Raw genomic sequence first — 17,560 nt, 5'->3', positions numbered from 1 at the left:
CTGTATGCCCACAAAGCTTCCAGCAATCTTGTAGCCCAATCGCGTCTGTGTGACGCAATGGTTTTTGTCAGTATTGCTTCTATTACTTTATTCATGCTTGCTACTTGGCTATTTTCCTGTGGGTGGTATGGAGAGGTAATTTTATGTTGAATATGATAGTTTTTTAGTGTTGCAACAATTTTATTGCCAGCAAAATATGGTCCTCCATCCGTGATTATGTCTCTTGGGAGGCCATATCACACAAATATGTGGAACAGGAACTGAATGACAGAATCCTCTGTAGTCCTTGGCAATGCCTATGCTTCAACCCATCTGGTGACATATTCTGTTGCTACCAAAATATATGTTTTCTAATTTGATGATGGGTTGATTGGACCAACAAAATCAAGCGCCCAATGCTCGAATGATTCAATGACTAATTGTGGGTTCAGAGGCATTTCGTCGGACTGTCCAGGGCGTCCTGCTCTTTGACAACTGTCACAAGCTTGAACAAATTTCTTTGCATCTTTGAAGATTGTGGGCCAATAATACCCTGTTTGCAAAACTTTGTGACCAGTTCTTTGATCTGCGAAATGTCTGCCACACGGTCCGTCGTGACAGGATTTCAAAATGTCAAAAATTTCATCTTCACAGACGCATCTTCTAATGTGCATATCTACTCCTGTATGAAATAGGTAGCCCCCAATCCAAGAAAATCAGGTACTATGCTAGACAACCTGCTTTCGTTCATTGGGAGTCATATGTTTTGGTAATTTTCCTACTGCTAAATAATTCGCAACATCAACATACCAGGCTGTTTTGATCGTAACAGTGAACAAATGTTCATTTGGAAATTGATATTTGACTGCTGCTGCGTCCATTGGTTTGGGCATTCGTGAAAGAAAGTCAGCTATAGGGTTTTCTTTTCTAGGTCGATCTTTTATTGTGATGTCGAATTCCTGCAATAAAATCAGCCAGCTTGTTACTTTACCATTTGTAATTGGTTTATTTGCTAAATATTTTATGGCAGAGTGATTTGTATATAAAATAATAGGATATCCAGTGATGTAATGCCTAAATTTATTTACAGCATGTATTACAACTAAAAATTCTTTTTCAGTAATATTATAGTTCAACTCAGCAGAAGACAAATTCTTGTTAATATAATAAATTGCATCTGGTTTTTTGTCTTCTTCCTGCACAAGGACTGCTCCAATAGCTGTGTCTGAAGCATCTGATGAAATTTGAAATGGTAGGTCCCAATTTGGACCTCTGAGTACTGGGGCTGTTGACACAAGATTTTTCAGATCCTAAAAAGCACGGTCACATTTATCTGTCCAAACAAAGTCAACATTCCCTATTAGTGCATATAGAGGTGCAACAATGTGCGGAAAATGTTTTATAAATCTCCTATAATAACAAGAAAATCCAAGAAAACTGCATACCTCTGTCTGTGTGGTAGGAGTAGGTATTAACAATATTATTTGAATTTTGGCCAGATATACCTGTATTCCAGCTGCTGAGATATAATGACCTAGGATGAGGCCTTCAGTCATCATCATATAGCATTTTTCATGGCTCAGGCAGAGCCTGGTAGCGATACATCGTTGCAGCACCTTTTCCAATGTGTCTAGTGCTGGGTCGAAATCATCTCCGTATGGTGTGAAATCATCCATGTATACTTCGAGCCCTTCATTTATTAAATCTGAAAAGATGCTGAGGATATCCCTTTGAAATGTGGCAGGGGCATTGCATAGGCCAAAGGGTAAAACTCTGTAGGCAAACGTTCCCCAAGGACAGGTAAAAGTAGTTTTGTCTTGGTCTTCAGGGGAAATCTGAATTTGATTGTATCCACTGAAGCCATCCAAGAAAGAAAAGAATTTCTTTCCTGCTAATGTATCTAATACCTGGTCAATGAATGGAAGGGGAAAGTGGTATTTCTGGGTTGCTTTATTTAATTCTCTATAATCTACACAAATCCTCCACTTTCCATTCTTCTTTGGCACCACTACAAGTGGAGAGACCCATTTGCTATCGAAGATAGGATAAATAAAGTTTACATCTAAAAGTTTTTGTAGTTCAGCTTTCAAAATGTCTTTTAGATGAGGGTTAAGTCTTCTTTGGGGTTGGTGAACAGGTCTTGCATCCTTTTCTATATAAATGTGGTGCGTACATAACTGGGAATCAATTCCCTTCATGTTCAGATAATCCCATGCAAATGCTTCCTTGTATTTTCTCAGTAGTTGGATCAGTTTCTCTTCTTGTTCAGGAGTCAGGTTACTATTAATGTTTAAAGTTTTTCCTGGCTCAATCTCTACAATTTTGCTATTTGGAATAAAGGTAGTAGGTATTGTTTGATCATGAGTGTCTTTGAGAGGATATTCTTCCAATTCATTATCAAATGTTGCCTCTATCATGTGACATTGTATGTGGGATCTGGCTTCAGCTTGGTTAATAAAGTTGTTAATAACATCATCCTCTGTTTGATCTTTGAAATCGAGGGCATCTTCTATAGTTAATGGGGATCTAATATTTTCGGTAAGGTATGATACAGGATGTTTGTTAGTTTTTATTATTGTGACACTTGGTTGGGTTGGAGGGTATAAGGCTAGATTCTTGATATTACTCCCTCTAGTTATGGTCATACTGCCTTGTCGACAGCCAATGTAAGCATTAGCGGTTACAAGCCAAGGTCTGCCTAAAATTAATGGGTGTCCATAAAGTCGGTTTTTGGGGTTTATTATTAGAAAGTCAGCAGGATATTCCCAGGAATCAATGGATACCATGACATCATGTAGTGTGCCCTCCGGCCTAACTACCGATCGGTCAGCCAGTTCTAATAAAGTGGAGGTCAGTTCTACTAATCTAATGCCCAGTTTTTGACAAGTGGTGGTTGTTAAGATATTAATTGCAGCCCCTAAATCAACTAAGGCATTTGAAAAGGTTTGTCCATTGATTTGTATTATCACTATTGAATTTCCTGGGTCTTTATATTTGACAGGTGCCTCTCTACCTGATAATAGGTCAGATAAGGTGCCAACTACTTGGACTGTTGGGTTATTTGTTATTCTCCTCCTTGGGTTTTTTATACATAGCTCTTTGATGGTCTTTGCATATATTGGGATGTCTTGGATGGCTTGGAGGAGTGGGATTTTTATGTACAGGTTCTTAAGTTCTCCCAGAATATCAAAATCAGGATGTTCTATAGGCCATGGTATAATTAATCGTTCTAGGAATGGCAGAGAAGATGTGGTTGCTTGGCCATGAGTCCATTTTCTAGCCACATCTTCTTCTTGTAATGGTTGTTTTACAAGCAACTGATTTTCGACTTGAACATTTTTATCTCCCTTGGTCTCTATAATGCGCCAAGACCTTAATTGAAGGTCGTTGCACTCCCTTAGATCGGTTTCTAGCTCTGGTGTTTCAATTATTTGAATAGATTGAACCGGTCTATTATTTGGGTTCGGGTTGGGTTGGGTTGGGAGTTGCGGCCTTAAGTTGGACTGGGGGTTTTGTTGCAGTGTTGGCAGTGTAGGTTGAGGGAGTGGAATGGTTCCTATTGGCTGATTCATCGGTCTTTGCCAGTTTGTCTGCCAAGTTTGGCTCTACGGAGGGGACCATTGTGCTGGATATGCATTGTTTTGCCAATATGGTGGGGCATAAGGAAAATTTGGCCAATTAGATTGGTTGGCTTGATTCAGCCATGGTGATGATGAAGGAAATGGTTGTTGTGACCAATTTGAGAAGGGAGGTTGATTTTGCCACATTGTATTATATTGCTGAGCATGATATTGTGGAGGTTGGAAAGAAGCAGCTGGATTGGGGAACATACCTGAATATCGCGGATGCCATTGACGGCGCTGATTAGGTAGGTACAATGGTTCTGGTTCTTCTTCCACTTCTTTGTATACTGCTTTCAAACTAGGAAGTGAGGGACAACTTTCTGTACAGTGGTCTTTTGTACAAATGGCGCAAACTTGAACCGCATCTAATGGGAACTCTTTGTGGCTATGTTTCTTTCTGCATTTGGGACAGAATATTGCCAGATTGTGCTCTGCCTCTGCTTGTTTCTGTTTGGCTTGCATAATATCGAGCTACGTTGTCAGAGTCCCCAATATATCAGCTTTGAAATTTTCTAATAAATTTCCAATTTCCACGCGAGTTACTCCTTCTTGAGAGATCTTGTTGTCCCTTGTAAACCTGTCATGTTCCACTGGTTTTAGCCTTGTACTTCCTCGTGAGCTCCTAATACATAAATCAATGATGTTAGCAAAATTTTCTTGGTAGATGTCCCCTTTTCCCATAATATTCAATGTTTCAATCCATTGTTCCTTCATACCTTTAATTAATGTTATTTTTAATAAATTATTAGGTAAGGGTAATGATGCATAAGGAGATCTTTGAAGATTATACTGAAAACGTTCAACATATTCCTCTAGTGTTTCATTAGGTCTAGCTACCATCTGAAATATTTCATCTTTTAACTCTCTGGATCTACAATAATATTGATATTTCTTCAGGAAAGCACCTTTCATCTGATCCCAGTCATTTATAGCACCTCCACCCAACCCCATAAACCATCGTAGGGCAGCTCCTTTTAAGGTAGAGGGAAATAGTTTCAGCTTTTGGGGGTTGGTGGTATAGTCATATCCTCTGCACAACACATCGAATTCAAACAAAAATGCATCTGCGTCTTTCGATGTTAGGCCATGAAATGCAGGGATATGCTGGAGAGGAATTGCTTCATAGGTGCATTGACTGCAGTACCTAAAATGGGATATTGCAGTGTGGAGGTTTGAGTGTTTGGCTGGCTCTGGGCCATTTGGTCAAATATGTGCCAATAACCTTCCGGTATTTCTAGGAGGGTATTCTTAGGTTGGTTAGACGGAACATGGATGGCCTTAACAACACTTCCTTTGTCTGGGATGATGAGAGTTCCTAATGTCTGGGGGATTTTAGCTCTTGAGGTTCTTCAACTTCATTATGAATGATTTTTGCAACACTTCCCTTATCTGGGTTGCTTAATGGCCGAATTACTCCAAGAGGAGATTTAGGTCCTTCAGTTTCTCCTATTTCTCCTCCCCCTTGGTGGGGATTACTAAGGTTCCCTTCTTGTAATTATTTTGGGCTAGAATTCTCAATTTCTTAAAAATCTTGCTCCTTAGTTTGGTTGTGCACCTCAGCAAAGGCTATAGATGGTGATCCTATGGCTTGAAGGGAACTAGTAGGTTGTCTAGAAGCAACTTTTCTAGGTCCTACTGAAGGCTGAGATTCTTCTTTTTTGAGGATTTTGTCTATAAAGGTCGATCAACCAAGGTTCACCGGCCCCTTAGCTTTATCAGGCTTGGGTAGTGGTTTAGCATTATTTTCAGGCTTTTTCTTCTTAGTCATGCACACAAATCAAATGTTGATTTCTACCCAAAAACAACAACAAAAATCTGTACGAAAGCGGGTAGGGGAGCAGGGCTGTTACATACTCCGTATGCAGGTTCTTACCTTCCATTTTTAAAACCCAATTCTCTCCTAGTAGGTACTTACAATACTCTGAAAAGAAACAAATGGCTACACTCTTCCCCAGCAACGACGCCAAAATTTCGAGCAGTAAAAAGGGTCTTTTTCACCTCTATTTACCCTACATTAATTATCAATCCAGGTATGATTTGTTATCTCAAAGAGTGTACTCAGTTTGAGGCGGTCATTTGTTAGAGTAATGCTAGTAGTATAGTGCTTCTGCAAAAGTAACTAAATGCTGAAAACAAACTTCTAAATGTAATGGCAAGAACTGGAAATGCTTGTAACTAAATCATTCAATGAAGAAACTATAGTACTTCATCAGTCAAGGGTTCAATAATAATAACTCTTCCCTTTGTAAACTGATGTAATTGAAAAGAAATCAAAGAAAATATCATCAACCTGGGAACTGGACACAATAGTCAATGTTCACTATAGTTTCAGATCGTTTTGTTCACACCAAAGCAATGATAATTCAAATAACAGAAAAAGGAACAACAACTAATCTATTTAACAAGATTGAACAACAAATCCTTAATCCACAGAAATGAATGAGGTAGTAAGTGTAATCTACAGGAATTAAGCAACAATCTTTATCTCAAAAAATGATTTAAACAATAAACGGAAATGGAACAACAAACTAAAGTGAAGTATTGAAATATTGAACAACAACCTAAATCAAATGTAAATGCACAACAAACCAAATCGAATATTACACACAACACTTCTATATTGAAAGAAACAGTAATCTGAGTTTCGTTACAACAATTATTAATCACGGTTATGAAGAAACAACAATTGCGATCACGGTGGAACAACAGTCCCAATGAATAGCAATCACGTTTGGAAGTAAACCATGGATAAATAGACAATAATACTGATTTATAAATACATAGCACTGTTACTCTGTAATCGAAAAACAATGGAAATCTGGAAGGAACAACAGTGTTATACAATAGTATCAATCTGTAAAGGAACAACAATGCGATATAAATTCAGAATGAACAGCATAACATTCTAGTTGCTGAAGACAAACTTACTATTTAAATATGAATGAAATATAACAGAGAAAATGCGTGAAATAATAAAGAACAACAAATTACTGAACAAAGCAAATAAGAGAAATCAAACCACACAGGAATCAGAAAATAATGGTACAGGAGCAAGTGATCCACCAAGGTCGGGCCCTTAGCCTCCAGGGACACACTGCTTAAGATTACTCCAGAATCAAAGATGGAACAACAACCAGAGTTTATATGTTAAGCATCAAAACAAAGTTACAGTAATCACTCTTTTAAAGAGTCGATGATTAAAGTTTTAGTTACAATAGTGAATTTCATAAAAACAGCAATAGTCTGTCCTTTGGGCTAGCAATGTTGTCCCTTCTTATAGCAGCTGAGCAGAGATATCAATGATACAGATAATCGTTAAGGTAGTGATCCCTCAGGATCAAAGGATCCTGAGGGATTCGCCATATTGTTAGCTCTCAGTTATCTTCTTGTTCTCTTGCGCCGATTTGGTATCTCCTCTTCCTTTTCCTGGCTTATATGCTCCAATTTGGATTGCCTCGTTTGGATGTGGTTCCCTGTCAAAGGGACAACAATTAATTTCGTCTTGTCTTTTCCTTTGGAATGGAAATCTTCCATTTTCTTCTTTTTTTGCATAGGAAAAGGGTAATTATTAGTCATTTTACGTTGCACACAAATCTTCTAAACTTTATCATAATCTTTCACCATATACTTATTTCATAATGTAAAGAAGTTATGAATTTAAGGAAAAGATGACAAAATAAGTGGTAATTACATACCTTCTCTAGTGCTCAACAACATGTGACTATTGCACTTCAGATAATTGAATATTCTCTCATAAATAACTCATGTATTTCAGTTCAGTTAGAGACCCAGTTGAGATCAAAGGAGGGACAATGTACTATCAGTTGGATGGATTTTTCCTATAAAGGAAACTCATCCATGTAGATGGATTTATCTCCTTTAGGATTGTGCAGTTACTACTGGGCCAAGTGAGCAGTGTGTGGTGGGAATTCACATGTGTGGAAGCACTGGACCCCAAGAAAAACTGCACAAGAAAATAGGAGGCTTGGAAGATAGAGGAGAAGGTTTGTGAGAGGCCTTTGATTGTCTATGAACAACAAAGGGATTATACTGAGAGCTGGATAGCTTCTGAGCTAAGGCTTTGTGTAATTCTGTGACTATTTTCCACTTGTATGATAATACAGAGATTGGGGTTTTAGGCTGAGGCCTTCCCCGGGTTATTTCTTCTATGTTATGTGTGATTGATTTCTCATTCTCAGTTATATGTGTTCTCATTGATCGTGCTCAAATTTATTAAGCTTCCGCAAAGTGTTGTAGAAGTAGATCTTGTATTTTGCTTTAGTCTATTGCATAATCTGTTGATCTATAGTGGGGATTTCTACATGGTATCAAAGCAAAGGTGATCAAGGTGAAGAACAGTATATAAGAAGGAGAAGTTTGAAGTTTGTGGTTCCTAAATATAAAAATCGAGTTCTTATCACATCTCAATTTCACCGATGCCGTTCAGTGGTTTAAGACTCGAGTATGCCCTTGATTGCAGCTCAAATTATATAGCTTGGAAGGATCACATGGAGGCAGTATTAGAGGATAACGGTCTAAAGGACTTCATTGATCAAGAAGTCCCCAAGCCGACTGATGCTACTCAATTGGCGGAATGGAAGAAATGTGTGGCTAGAGCAAGGAGAATCCTTCTGGAGGGAGTTCGAGACCACATAGTCTCGAGTCTCCATGGGAAGGAGACACCATTTTTGATGTGGAAAACATTGAAAGATCTATATCAGAACAACAACAATCAGAGGAAGCTAGTGTTGAAGGACAAGCTTCGTAAGATCAAGTGTGAAAAGGGTGACACAATCTCTACATATCTGAACAAGCTCACCATCGACATGGATGAGATTGGAAGTGTAATGATCATGACCACTGATGATGACATGGTGAGTCTTGCACTCCTCGGTCTTCCTAAGAGCTGGCATAGCTACCAAGACTCAGTAAACAAAAGAGAGAAACTGCTAGATTGGGAATGACTTTGGTTGGATCTAATGCAGGAGGAGATATGGAGAAGCACTAGAGATGGATCTTCTTCATCTAAGGAAGATGAAGAAAATTGCGCCTTAGCGAGTAAGGCAAAGAAAGGGAAGGAGAAGGATTCTCATCCCAAATCCAGTTCTTTCCATGAAGGGAAGAAGTTTGACAAATCGAAAGTGTGATGCTTTCGTTGTGATGAAGTGGGCCATTTTGTTACAAATTATCGACTGAGGAAATCCAAGAAGGGATCTGTGGAAGGATTAGAAGGTGAGGCACTGGCCTCACAGTTCGAGTTGGATTTCACACTTTTTGCATGCATGGTTTCATCCATGGTGGGAAGTGGTTGGTTTCTTGACAGTGGAGCTTCTTTCCACATGATCAGCGATAAGAGTTTGTTTAGTACCTTGGAGGAGAAGGACCTCCAGATGCGGATCGCAATGGGTAATGATGAAAAGTATAGTTTCTCAGGTGTAGGCATAGTTTTTTTTTAGAGGGAGTATGGAGCTCGCATTACCTTGACCAATGTCAAGTATGCACCAGCACTGAAGAAAAATTTGGTGTCGATCGCCATGCTGGAAGACAAGGGTTATGATGTAGTCTTCAGTAAGGGAAAGGTTTTCCTTTGACACATCACCACGAGATAGGTGAAGCAGATTGGTTCACGAGGCAAGAACATGTATGCTCCTGAGGTTCAAGATGCATGCAAAGCCTTGAGGAGCAAGGAAACTGTTGGAGACTTGGTGGTGAGAGGGAGAGTTTATCTCTCAACATGCTACCACAAGAGAAGTCTCAGACAATTGTGGAGGAGCCACGATTGGTGAAGCAGCTTTAGGAGGTTGTGGAGCAGCCACAACTGGGGAAGCCGAGAGGAGACAGAGTGGAGGCATCCACTCATGCAGAGACCTCTAGTAGGGGGAAATTTCAAGCCATGTGGGAAGAGGGATCACATGTATCCATACCTCCAGGTAGGAAGTGGGGTGATATGGAGTGATTGTCCCACGAAGGTTGAAATAGGGGCTAGATCCTTGAGGTACCCAACATTTTGGATTTGACTTTGCTACGGGAGCCCCGACAAGGAGTAGCAGGACTGTCTGAGTGGGTAGAGACAGATGTGGATGGAGTGGCAGAGACAACTATAGTGCATGAATCCCAAGACAGTGCGGAGCTAGCAGGCTGTAACAATGTGAGAGGCATAGGAGTGTTGCAACAGTGTAGGATGGCATAGAGAGGTGTGCAATGGTGCGAGATGCATGGAGTGTTGTAGAAGCTCAGAGGTCAGAGAGGGAGTACTTGTCAGGGGCAGATGGAGCTTCAGCATCAGAGTATGTTTGCAGCCAAACATAGAGGTTAGTTGAGAGTTTTTTTTTGTTTCTAGAGTTGCTGGAGCAACCACACTTGGGAGAAGTGTTGCATGCAGAACATTCCAAAGGTGTAGGATCGGGTTCGAGTTGAATTCCTTTCTTTTTGAGAGAGAGTGTTGAAAATGGCAACAAGAAATGCTAAAAATAGAAGTGCTAAAAATAACACTGCTATAAATAGCAGTTTAGGTACCAGTGCTGGACTAAGCAACAAGGAATGAAAAATGGAAGTGCTAAAAATAGCATTGTCATTTTTAGCAGTTCAGGATAGATTCCTATTTTAGTTAGTCCCTGAACTAAAATAGTGAAGTAAAATTCGAATTTGATCTTAGCAGTTGTTTGTAAAATAATTAATTAATTTGTCTTGAGTTAATTAGTTAAGGAAAATCAAACATGAAGTCTATGTGGGGACATGCAACAATTTCTCCATTAATTGAAGAATTTATCCATCAGTTAAAGAGAAAAGGATGAGTTGTAATATTGAGTCAAAATTAGTTGGATCAGTTAATTGAGTCAAGTCCAGTTAGATTAATTCAAACAGTTTGCTGAATTAATTGCGAGTTCAGTTAGTTAATGCTTGCATGCATGTAACTGTTGCACTTCAGATAACTGAATATTCTCTCGTAAATAACTGATGCATGTCAGTTCAGTCAGAGACCCAGTTGAGATTAGAGGAGGGACAATGTACTATCAGTTGGATGGATTTTTCCAATAAAGGAAACTCATCCATGTAGAAGGATTTATCTCCTTCAGGATTGCGCAGTTACTACTTGGCCAAGTGAGCAGTGTGAGGTGGGAATTCACATGTGTGGAAGCATTGGACCCCAAGAAAAACTATGCAAGGAAATAGGAGGTTTAGAGGACAGAGGATAAGGTTTGTGAGAGGTCTTTGACTATCTATGAGTAGCAAAGGGATTATACTGAGAGTTGGATAGCTTCCAAGCTAAGGCTTTGTGTAATTATGTGATTATTTCCCACTTGTATGATAATACAGAGATTGGGGTTTTAGGCCGAGGCTTTCCCTGAGTTATTTCTTCTATGTTATGTGTGATTTATTTCTCATTCTCAGTTATATGTGTTCTCATTGATCGTGCTCAAATTGATTAAGCTTCTGCAAAGTGTTGTAGAAGTATATCTTGTATTTTACTTTAGTCTATTGTATAATCTGTTGATCTACAGTGGGAATTTCTACAGGGTACCCTAGTAGACCAAGACAACACCAGAGTAGAAGTAGAGAATGCTCTAATTGATTTAGAAAAGTAGCTTGTGACATCTCTTTTCTGCAAGTACCAGAAGAACCAGAAAGAACCATGAGTACCCCTCAGTTATGCAAACTCCTTCGAATGAGGAGAAGATCCCAAAAAGAAACAGAGAAGGGGCTTCCACTTCAAGAATGACCACCTCTGATTTGCAGCAGGAATCAAACAAGAGGCAAAGGCTAAATCCAGCCTCTGAGCAAGAATGTATTGAAGACTCAGCTGAGGTCACAAATACAGGAACAAAAAGAAGTAGGCCTACCACTCCATCTAGAGGCATGCAAGAGCCTTCCACATCACAAACTCAGATGTTAGAGAGGCAACTTAGTGTTGAAGTGTCTTCCTTTAGAATTCCTGCTGAGAAAGACCAAGATATCAAGGAAAGATATAAAGAAATCAAAGCTAGAAATGAGAGGCTTAAGGCCCAAACATATGCACAATACCTAAATCTGACTCCCACCAATCAAACAAGGCTAATGTCAGCCTTTGACATTAAAGAGGAAAAGCTATAGATGACCTTTGTTAAGCCTACAACCTAGCAGCCAAAGACAACATCAGATTTCAAAAGGGTAGATTTTAAGGTGTTGGCAAGGGATATTCATCCCATAGACCAAATTGAACTATACAAACAGGTTGGAGAGATGATATACTCCACCCTGACAGGTAAATCCATAGCTTCCCATCAGCTACATAACTCTCTGAACAACATCTCAACACAATTTCAGTTAGAGAAGGCCTCCTCACAGGCCAAGGATGCAAGGGTCAAGTCCTTAGAGGAATTAGTGATTGAATTGGGACACGATCCCAAGGATATAAAAGCTACAGAGTAGCTTATTAAGAAGAAAAATGATGATATTGTTGCACTTAAGAGGCAATTGAAAATACCCCAGCTGCAACATCTACAAACATTGGAAGTCCTAGAAGCTCAGCTGGGGCATGAAGAACTCATGGACTTCGTCTTGAAATTGAACGATCAACTAAAAGAGACTGAAAAGGAATTGGATACTATGATCCAATTAGAACAAGCAGATGTGGCCACTTCTTCAACAAATTTTATCCCTACAGCCTCCACAACAGTGCCATCCACACTAGCAGCACCTTTGTGTTACAGGGAAAAGTGTCTATATAGAACTGCTCTATCCCACTAAGGTGTGACAGCTGCCTTAGAAACAAAAAGAGAAAAACTACTTTCGTTTTTCCTTTATGAATTATAGATAGAGAGGAACAGAAAGACCAACCTCTGTCTTGCGCTAATCTCCTGATTGGATTCCCCTCTTCTTTGATAGTCTTTAGCTACCTGCTCTCTTGCACGCCCAGCTTCACGAAGTACCTGTAAGATCACAGAAGCATAGCACGATACAAAGACATGGATCTATAATTATAAACAATCTAGGATCAGATGTAAATTGACCATACAAATGTAGCAAGCAACAATGACACAAGAGCATGGAGGAAAACTTGAATAGCTTTTATTGATAAACAAGAAAGAGCCAAGAGGAGTTACAACCAGTTGTTCTGACCCAGCATCAACCTCCCAGCAAAGAAGCCCCTCTTCACCTCAAACAAAACTTAGATCACCCAACAATCTGATGTTTGTCTCAAGAAACCAACAACAATTCCTTACAATATGCAAAATTCCAGCCTCCGGATCTCTGGGATGAGGGATCCATATATAGATATCTGTAAGGGGGATGAGTCAGCTTGTGATTTGATTAGTGTCTTCCCTCTGATAGTTCTTGCTTCCACTTGGAGATTGATGGCCTCTTACTCATCCTTGGTTGAATTCAGTGAGGCAAGTGTCACAGGAGAAGTTTCTGGAAGCTTCCATTGCCTTTCCACCTCGCGGAATGACACTGCCATTTGTCACTTCTCGCCCATCGCACCCCACAGAAGGGATTTTTGAAATGCAACGGACCCACACAGTGTATTTAGGTGAGATGCAATGCACTTAGCTAGTGGAGCAGCTGAAATGATCCTGTTTTGACCAATTTTGAGTAGTTTTTCATGGAGAACTTCTGGGAGAAACTGTAATCTGTTGACCTTGTTCCTTTAGGGGTTAGAAAAACACTTCTAGGGACTTAGGAGCCCTTGGTTTATGGACATTTCATGCTTGGGGTTGTAGGGCCCAAAAATGTATATAACAGTTGCCCCCTAAAGCATGAGGTCGTTAATCTTTTGATGTCGGGTGAAATGCTTTATTATGAGGATCCGAAGTTCTTTCAATGCCGGGAGGAGACCTGTAATAAGATACAATACAATACATTATCTTCATAATATTTTCATGATCTAGCTGAGGCGGGCATTCCCATGCTCAGCTTTATAAATTCATTTTCATGTACATAGGACAGACAATCGTCTGAGTGTAGAATGATGATTCTGATAGAGCCATCATCCTTTTGATTGGATGATTATCTGTGCAGCAATGATGTACATTCGATGTCTTTATTTCCCTAAATATATATCGCAGCCTGGATGGATGAAAATAGATCCGGGGTCTTCAATCTCGTTCGATCTTCACTCGAAGTACAAGTCGATCCATGTGAGAAATGTTCTGAAGTCGAACATGGAAAGACATCACTTGATTACCAGCCAATGATGTAAACTGTTAACAAGCACGAGAGGAATCACCGATAATGATAATGACCCTCAAGATACTGCAGTAAATTCACATGGTGTGAATAAAGGACTTGGTGTCGAACACCACACAAAATCTTTCTGTCGAAGGCCATTGATGTAAACCTGTCGCCGGAAGTGAGAAACTTGCCATTGAGGCATGCAAGCTTCAAAGTACTGAATGGGGTGTTCCTAGATCAACTTCTTGGATAATGAGCTGATGTCGACAAGAAGTGATTTGTCACAGGAGGGCCTTAATGAATCCCACATCAATGACATGGAACAGAGCAAATGATTTTAATGGAGGTGAAAACGATCCGGTGATATAAGGTTCAGGGTGGCAATCATGAAAGAATGTAGTATAAATGTATGGTAGTGGGTGAGACACAGGTGAATTCTCTGAATGACTTCTCTTGAACATATCGGCGAAACTGATGTGATGGATTGGTAGCATTAACCCCAAATGTGGATGGTATGATGGGACCATGGTGATGTGACTGATGAATGAAACAACCCAACCCGACTCGGACACGGAGTGGAAGTGTCATGTTCAAGAGTGACTTGCTACCAACAAAGTTTCTTCAAGTTTTCTTCCCAATTTTCCCCAGTCATTACTGACCAGTACCTCTTTATTTTTGTCAAGCTTGAGGAGGATAACATATGCTTTTTCTATAATTTGCCCTTCGGGAAAACCCATCGCTATGTTTTAACGAGCCTAGCGATAGTGAAACTCGTTCTCGTCTATAGACAAGCTTGTCGCTATTATAATTTTAATGAGTTTAACGACAAAGATAATTCGGTCCTTTTCAATTTTAGAGAGTCTGAAAAGGAACGTAAAGGTAACTCCAAAATTCCTTTTTCGTCATCTAATCCCTTAAGTCCGAAAAAGTATAAAACAATACAGAAGGGATGAATTTTCGATACTTTTAACGAGCTGAACAAAACAAGCGCTCGATCTTTTTGTGTAATAATCTCTCAGGTCCAAAAAGATTAAAATCTAGAGAGATAGCACTTCCGGTCCCTTTAACGAGCTGGAGAGGCCAATGGCTCGACAATCTTTTCGTATTTTACGAGTCAGTTGAAAAGAGCTTAAAGGAGACTCGTCTTTTGAGGAACGAGTGATAAAATGGGTAGCAACTGATTCCAGGTAAGGTTTGGAATTTTCCAATCATGGCAGTGTGACAAGGATGGCTAGTGAGATCACTATTCGAAGCTGTTCCTCAAAGTGGGTAAACAATCAAATGGAGGTGAATGATCGGCCAATGCAAAAGTGGAGGTGATGGTGCAAACACGACCAAGGCTTTAATGGCTGAAGTACTACATTCACGATGGTTATTTAGCGGTGAATAGTTCATTTTTTAATGAGCTTAAATGCGGGGGGAAACATTTGCTCATGTCTTATGTTTATTTTTTAACGAGCTTGAACTATGTGCTAAAAATGCTCGATTGAATGGTCCCTTTTTGACTTTACCATGAATAGCTTTGTTCTTTCAAAGATTGTATTGTATTTTCAAATGCTTCATCAAACTAGTCAGAAATGAACAATATATGCTTGAAAACTAGTTAGAACACTAATATTTTACTTTGAACTACGTAAAAAGTAATGAAAAAGTGTTTTTACCTCTCATTTTACCATTTCATTTGAACTTTGGTTTGTTGGAGCTTTGGAGGTGCTTTCCCCCTTTGATTTTCATCAACTGATTTTGGGAGATTCTGTGGATGATTCTCGGCGCCGTCTGGACCAGGTAGGAGCTAAACCTGAGTTTTTTCATTTCATGTTTTCCATTTTACATTCTGAGCTTGATTCCTAGTTTTTCTGAGCCTCTGGGGTTTGAAAAACTCGTTTTGCCTTCAACGCACCCTCTGTGTATCGAAAGGTGTGTTGAATGTTGGCCTGTCTAAAGGCCATCTGACATGCAACACACCCAGAGCACTACTGTAGGTGTGATGGGCGCAGAGAAGGAATTCTGTGCACAATTTTTGATGGAAATTTTGCCTGTTTCTTACCAAAATTAGGATCTAACTCTTCTCTTGTTTGTTTTTCAGAGATCTTTGGAGTAAGATGACCATTACATGGCGAGAACGTGAGCATGAAGAAGAGGACATGCTTGCCCTTCATGATCCGGTTACAGTAAATGCACTGCGGAACTGTGGCTTGCTGAAGTTTTTCCGCATTTCTAGCATGAGACAACAGATCAACTTATTGCAGTATTTGCTCGATGCTTGGGATCCTACCAACCAGGTTTTCTAGATCAGGGGCAAATCTATCCCCTTGACTGTAGTAGACATCTATTTCTTGACTGGCTTGTCGAGGCGGGGTGCCCCCATCTCTTTATCAGGTTCGGCCCGAGGAGGTGACTCTGTGAGATTTTATGTTCACCGGTACTGCAGAGAAGGATCTCAGCCGAGTAAAGACGGCAAGATCATCATCTGTGATGTCACTGACACGTCCCTCGGGACTATTCTGTTTACTTTTGGTAGGATGGCCGGTGGTGCGGCTCTTCATGTAGCCAACCGATCTTATATGCAGTATGCCTTGGAATGCCTCCAATCGAAGGTGTTCAACTGGTGCAACGCAATACTTCTTGTGATGAAAGAACAATTGACCAAGATAAAGAGCGGGAGGTTGAAGAACTTTGGGTATGGTTCTATTTTGACCGCCTTTGCCTTGGAGAAGATACCACTGATGCAGCCGCAGTATATTGCACTCGATTTACCTTCACCTACTGAACCACGTATGCAGAGATGGGTTGAACATATGTCTAGGCATGCTGGTCAGTCTCAGATTTCATTTTTTGATACCTTCTTCAGGTGGTTTGATCGTCAGGAGATGGTTTATTCCGAGTATCCATATGCTGGCATGGACTTCCGGGGTGACCTAGATTTAGTACTGCTGGACGGCGAACAGTGGGGCGCCATTGGTAAAATCTTTGACCATATTCCTGTTTATCGTTTTTCATTTATAATGTCCTTGTGCTTTATTCTATCAAGACTTTAATCAAACTCATGTGTTCATGCAGATGTTGGTCCTGTTCAGCCAGTAGTACGCTTGAGAGTACCAGCTGCTGCCCCAGTAGGAGAGGCTGTGGGAAGGGCTATCCTTCGTGACCTTGATGTGGCTGAGACTCTCAAAGCATTACAGGAGCAGGTTGAGGGCCTCACTCTTGGTATTCCAGATGTGAGGACTGACGAGCTACCTTTGAGGTTACAGCGGCATACTACTGGTGTGCCAAGACGATGGACTCGTCTCTTACGCATGATCGCACAGGCTGTGACTTGCTATCACGAGCATCACTAGACTAGGGTGCCCCTTAGCATTTTGAGTTTTTTGGTCATTTGATCGATTTTGTCTTGGTTACAGAACATTATGTGTAAACCACAAACAGTTATACATATTTTTGATTTTCGGAGTTTTATTTTGGTTAAGTTACATGATCCAAATGCAAACATTGATGGTATGTTTCTTTTTATAAATGTTGCAAATGTCTATCTAACACATAATTTGCCAATGAGTCAGTCAATGTGTTTAAGTTTCTGAAAATATGTTGATATTGAATAGAATCAAATTGTCTTTCCAGAATCTTAACCCTTAGGAACATGCGATAAATAGCTGGATTTCGGAAAGAATAGATACCGGTGAGTTGTAGTATTACGAGTTGTGAGTCTAGCCTGACAATTAGTCGGTGTATACCATGTGTGATGGCATCAGAGAGAAGTTATATCAACGCACTATATTCAGCGATGTTATTTGTTGATCGACCAATGC

This window comes from Pinus tabuliformis, chromosome 4_1, assembly GCF_031772625.1.
Source record: "Pinus tabuliformis cultivar Carrire ecotype Pingquan chromosome 4_1, CPIR1, whole genome shotgun sequence".
Classification (NCBI taxonomy): Eukaryota; Viridiplantae; Streptophyta; class Pinopsida; order Pinales; family Pinaceae; genus Pinus; species Pinus tabuliformis.
The sequence above is the reverse complement of the archived record's forward strand: the minus strand, read 5'-3'. Positions refer to the sequence as shown.